Genomic DNA, 6,214 nt, shown 5'->3' on the forward strand with positions numbered 1-6,214 from the left:
ATTTTTCCATTTAAGGCATGCAATTTCCATGCCTGTTTTATCAATTACTTATAACATTATTTTCTTATGCATTTGGCCCAATTCTTAGAACTTTCATTACTTGATACTGATAATGTTACAGCAGCTCCTTACAGAATTTGCTGTCATGTTTTTTATATATTATTATTTTGTGTTGACTGCAGAAAAAGAGAAAAAATACTCTGATCAAATTAAACAAGAGGTGTTTTGAAGTAGTATAACAAGTAATGTGATGTTAAAATTATATATACACAAAACAAGAAAATTATCATTTTGTTTGTGTGCACACTATACAGAGAAGGAGGGTGTGTGTTGCTGAGACAGAAAATAAGAGTGAGTGTATGTGAAATGTTTTTCATGAATTCATATGAATCGTATATATCTTTCTATGGTGAATTTCAAAAAGGTGCTGTTGTTTAAGTTTACATATTCATACTAATGTTATCCTTTTCCTGGTCACAGACACACAAAGACAGAAAACAACAGCTCTTCATGCTATGCTGCTTTTCAGTTAGTGCTGCAAAAGTCAATGTCTGCACCAACGGACTGCTCCTATGAGTAACTCAGTGTGGCTACTCTGCCTCATTTATCCATACAGCCTACATGTCAGAACATGGCTTATAGTGATATTTCAATTCTATTTACTACATACTCTTTAAAGGACATGACAGGAGAACTTTCATCGAAAACAGTTTCCCATTACTGTAACAAGCCAAGCATTATGTTTTAGGCAAGAGCTGCAATAAGAACTGTTTTTGCAAATGACTAATCAAAAGAGGTTTGCTTTATATTGTCGCTGTGTATGTGAAAAATGATAACTTAGTGTTTTCTTCTTTTTTGTGTGTTTTTGTTACTGTGTACTCTTTTGTCTTTGTATACCTGACTGGTCAGTGTGCCGACTCCTTGTGTGCACTTCTTTTAGTCTAGCTTAAGTGTTGCACACGTCCATGCCACCACATTTCTCCTGTAGCATGTATTTGTAGCAGACGCTTAGTCTAGAAGTGGATGAATAACACAAAAAGGGCAGACTTAGGGCCTGCTATGGACCATTACGCTGTGCACTAGGAGTCAGTCTTGTTATGTATGTATGTATGTGATTTGTTTTTTTGGCCTTTATTTGTTGTCTTAATGTAAAAAAGAAATGCATCACCAAACCAGTGGTCTCAAACTGGCCTAAGGTGGTTCCAAAGGCAGGAGAAAAATGTTTAGCTAGAGTGAAAAAAATAATTAATTTCATTCTTGTTTATCCTCTTTCTGTCTTGTTCCAGTTTAAGACCACTGCAAATAAGATCCAACCCGTTTTGATTTGCCTTGTGTGTGTGTGTGTGTGTACAAGCATGAATGCAAGGGTGCTTAATAAAGAAGACTGACTGAGGTTGGAGTTCACACCTGCAAGAGTGACTCTTACGCTAACTGTTGCCTAAAGAGGAGACAAAACACAAATTTTATATGAAAACTGTAAGTGAATAATAAAGTTTAAAAAAAGGAAAAACATCCCTCTTGTCATTCCTTCACATTCCTAAGGGAAATGTTATTTTTCACAGTTTGAAATGTGCGGTGCCATTATCAAGACTTTCACAACAATGACTTTTACTGATTATTTATAATGTAAGTGACAAAATATGTTAAAACTGATTATACATTCTGATTAGGCTTCGGCAGTAAAACAGTAATACCATATACTGCAGTATTTATATATATTCATTTATATATACCGTATATATGATATGATTAAAATAGCGGTTTTTCCCCAAATGGTTTCCCTTTTAGAGTATCTGCGAATATTTTTTTGCCTTATTTAAATCTCTCTTTATCGCTTAGAATTTAACTGGCAGTTTTTCTTAATGTGAATTTGATAAATGTAAAAGACATTGTCTTTACGTTGTCTTATGCCTAAAGCTAGTTCAGGCTGCCACACTTCCTTCAGTGTGCATGGGTGGAGCTAAACTGCTGTAGGGGGGTATGTTAATATGTTAATATGTATTCACAAAAATGAAGTGAATTAAAACAGACTGTTTAACAGATTTGTTTCTGTGCTGTGTGGACTGTCAAGCCCTCTTTTGCAAGTTTACAAGCTCACATGTTTGGTTGCTTATGTCTGCTTCAGTACTGCAGGTGGCGCTCTGACATTGAATGTTAACTGTTGATCCGCTGCCATCAGCGGGACACAGTGGTTCGTTTCCTCAGCAATTATGACTTCTGATTTTTTGCTGAAGGCAGGCAAACGTCGTCTTAAAGTCTTTTATGTCTTTTAAAGTTTTTAAATGAAAATTAATATTTATAAAAGAAAATTCAGTTGTGAAAGAGCTGTACAAATTCATTTGATTTGCTTAAAGCTTTGATGTATGAGAGGACCTTTTAAGACTTTCCACTGGGCGGCAGCATTGTCCTGTGGACATATGCCATAAAGACTCCTGATCACTAGTGTGTGGACCTAATTACTCAATAAAACCAGCGTTGTTTTTCATTCATCAGCCTTTATTACATTAAATGGTAGGTGAAATAAGGCTGGGTTATTTTTGGGTTATAGAAATTCATGATATGCCTTGTGTCTAAATCTGTAATCTGAGGTCAAGCATGCGATTAACCCTTTCACACTTACATTGATTTCAGTAAGTAAAAGCCCTGTTTTTGCTCTGTTAGTCTTCTGCATCGATTGCGTCCATTCTTCTCCCAAGCATTTGCTTAAAAACACTCACTCTTTTGACCTGTCTCACCAGACAAGTGCTCGGGTTGATTTTGGGTTTATTTACACTTCAGACACACACTGTGAGTGAGCGCAGCTCTGACCGACCCCTCTCTGCACTCTTCTAGCCATCTATCACCTTAATGTTCCCTGCAGTCTGAGTCTGCTCTCAAACACAGAATAATGGAGCTCTGTGATAAAATCACTGACAAGCTGTGAACCAGCCCACTCAAGGCTTTAAACAAATAAACCAGTGCTACTAGATTTCAGTATGGCCATTCAGAATGGAGACAGGAGATGCTTTGAATACAATTGTAATTGGGCCGGCCTGGTGAAAACGTGTGTCTTGGCAAAACTCTTACATAATTCCATATGGGCAATCTGACAAGTGTAATTTTAAGAGGGCTTGCTGAGAGAAAACATTTTCACAATTAACAAAAAATCCCTGGTCTGTGTCCACGTAAAACTTTGTCATGACTGCAGTTTAAATAAGTCACATTTTTCATTTCACTTATCAGCAGCATTGCTTTTGCACATTACTGGCTTATTACTAGTCACATGAAAACATGGACTAACAAAGATAATCAAAGGCTAAAATCTGAAATCACACGTGCCTAAAACACTGCACACTGTAAATCAGTCCTTAACAAACAAATCCAACATTACCTAACTATTGTTAAACACTTATGGGAAATGTGAAAAATATAATTTACACAATAATGTGAACAGTGATTTATGTCCACCTGTAGGCAATGTAATAGATTTCATAACTGCTGCCACCTCATTTTTTTTAGCTTAAATCATGCTGCTGCCTTGAGAACAATAGTATTTTTTCTGTCCCCAAAACCCCCAAATCACATTGTACTCTACAAGCTGTCCCAAATTTGCAAAATGACAGTTTTGTTTAGATGTAGTAAAAACAAAAGCAACAAACAACAACTAGTTCAAATCCTGGTCATGCTGCTAGCCACAATTGGCATTGCTCTTTCTAAGGTAGATGGCAATTTTTCCCCACGAGTTCAGTGGCTGGCGTCTGCTGGCCGGTGCATCCACAGCAGATACACAGTGCTTTTCTCAAAGTGCATTGGTTGCCCGCTGACGTTGCATAAATCATAAATCTACTATTCTTTCTGCCCTGATGAGACTTCTAACACTAATCACAGTTTTTATAATTATTGCATCTGAGACTGGATGTCTTTCTAATATAATTTCATTTATATATATATATATATATACACACACACACACTTGTACAGTTCTCCACATGTACAAGGATGGAGTTTTGGGTCACATTAAGAGGGAGTTCTATTAAAGTGTTTGATGCATATCTAGCTGTGCTGGCTTTGATAGTTCTGAGTTGACAACATGAGGTAAGTGGCTGGAGGTGATGTCCGGGGTGAGAGGGGGTGTTGGCAGACTACAACTGATGATCCGCTCTTCTGTCGTGATTATGCTGAATTTTGGCTACTTTTTGCAAAGTGATGATGGAATGTAGCATATGTAATATAAGGTAGAAGGAACCTACAGAAACATTTAACATTATCATTTCGTTTAATTATTAATCAGTTACATTCGCAGGTAGAGGTTGGACATAAGTGCAAAAGATGTTTGAAATGCATGCACATGGCAGAGCAAAGCAAAAAGAAACCAGAAATGAAAGAGAAAAGAGCAAGACAGGGACATATGCTACAATCATTATTAAATGTTTATTATGAATTACTTATTCCTAAAAGCCATGGAAATAGTACAGATATTAATTTGTTTAAAAAACATGTAACTTATACAGGCATTCACACTTCTCCACCACTGATGGAAACTTTTATGTATGCTGGAACTTGCCGAAACATTTAGAGGCCTTCTTAGTCACCTCTTCCTCTCTAACAACTTTAAAACAAGGCAAGGTTTAAAAGTACTGTACTGAGAGTTCCTGAGTGCTGGAATAGACACCAGCAGAAGTGGTAAAGCTTACAGCACTACTGCCATGAGTCAGTTTAAAGGGAACAATCATGGCAAAGGTCCATGCACAGTAAGAAACTGTGGCTCTTTTACCCCTTCCTGTCTCTCTCGCACCATTGTGCTGCTTTCCCAATGACCGGAAAAGCCAAAAAAACGCTGATAGTGCAAGAACCTGCGACTGAGGAATACCTTAGAGCTCAAAGGAAATGCCACAGAGTTAATGCATGAAGAGCAGTGAAGTTAGAAAGTTGCTAAACTAACTGATAGATCTAATAACATCAGAAAGAGAATGTGGAAACTGCATGTGTTCAGTACACTCAAAAATAAAACTGCCAAAACTATAAAGGTCCACTGAGTCACATCACAACATATACAAAGCAAACAAAAGCTGAAAACAGTATTAATCAAGAACTTTCACTCCTTGATGCACTACTTGGTGTATACAATGTATATTACAAAAAACTTTTTTTAGAACGTTAAGTTCTAAATTTCTCGATGGCCGTGGAGACCCATACGCGGGGGGGCGGGGAATATCTGACGGAGATATTCGAGGTTCTTGTGATCAGTGAGCACCAAGAACAGGTGGGCAGCGCCCTCTAACCAGTGACGCCACTCTGATAGCGCCATCTTGACCGTTAGCAGCTCCCTATCCCCTGCTCCGTAGTTACACTCGGCTCCGGTGAGCTTCTTAAAGTAAAAAGCTATAGGATGCAGCCGGTCGCTTCATTCGTGTCTCTGTGACAGTACTGCCCCCACCCCTGTATTGGAGGCATCCACCTCCACCACGAATGGCCTACATCAATATGTCGTCCAGAAAGACCACCACGAATCGTCCGAGGTAGTCTTTCAGGACGTCATTGATGAACAATTGGAAGACGGAGGAGGCGTTAGCTAGTCCGTACGGCATTACGCAGTACTGATAATGCCCCCTGGTGGTCATAAAGGCCGTCTTCCACTAGTCCCCCTCCCTGATCCGCACGAGATTGTAGGCACTACACAAATCCAATTTACTAAATACTCGGGCCCCCCGCAACTGTCCGGACGGACGGGACCAGCTGGGCGGACGGGACCAACGGCATAGGATAAGGGAACCGCTTACTTATGGCGTTAAGCACCCTGTAGTCGATACACAGCCTCAATCCCCCCCTTTCTTCTGGATGAAGAAGAAACCCAACGCCACCGGAGACTTAGACGGCGTGATGTAACCCTGTGCCAAGGCCTCATCTATGTACTCCATCGCCCGTTCCTCCTCCCTAGTGAGGGGGTAGACCCTAGCTTTAGGCAAAGCTGCACCCTCCACTAGGTCTATGGCACAATCATACGGGCGATGGGTTGAAAGCTTGGCATCACCGGACTTGGAAAACACGTCCTTTAAGTCCGCACATTCTGACGGCAGGACGACTAGGGACTCCGGTTCGGGGCGAAGTGGACATGACCCTCAGGCCTTAAGCCAAGGCAGACCTAGTAACAATTCGTGCTCTAAAGCCAAAAGTATCAGCAGCGAGGCCTCCTCCTGGTGAAGAAAACCCGCGGCGATGCGGACCCCGGCTTTCA

The sequence above is a fragment of the Salminus brasiliensis genome, chromosome 14 (assembly GCF_030463535.1).
Source record: "Salminus brasiliensis chromosome 14, fSalBra1.hap2, whole genome shotgun sequence".
Lineage (NCBI taxonomy): Eukaryota > Metazoa > Chordata > Actinopteri > Characiformes > Bryconidae > Salminus > Salminus brasiliensis.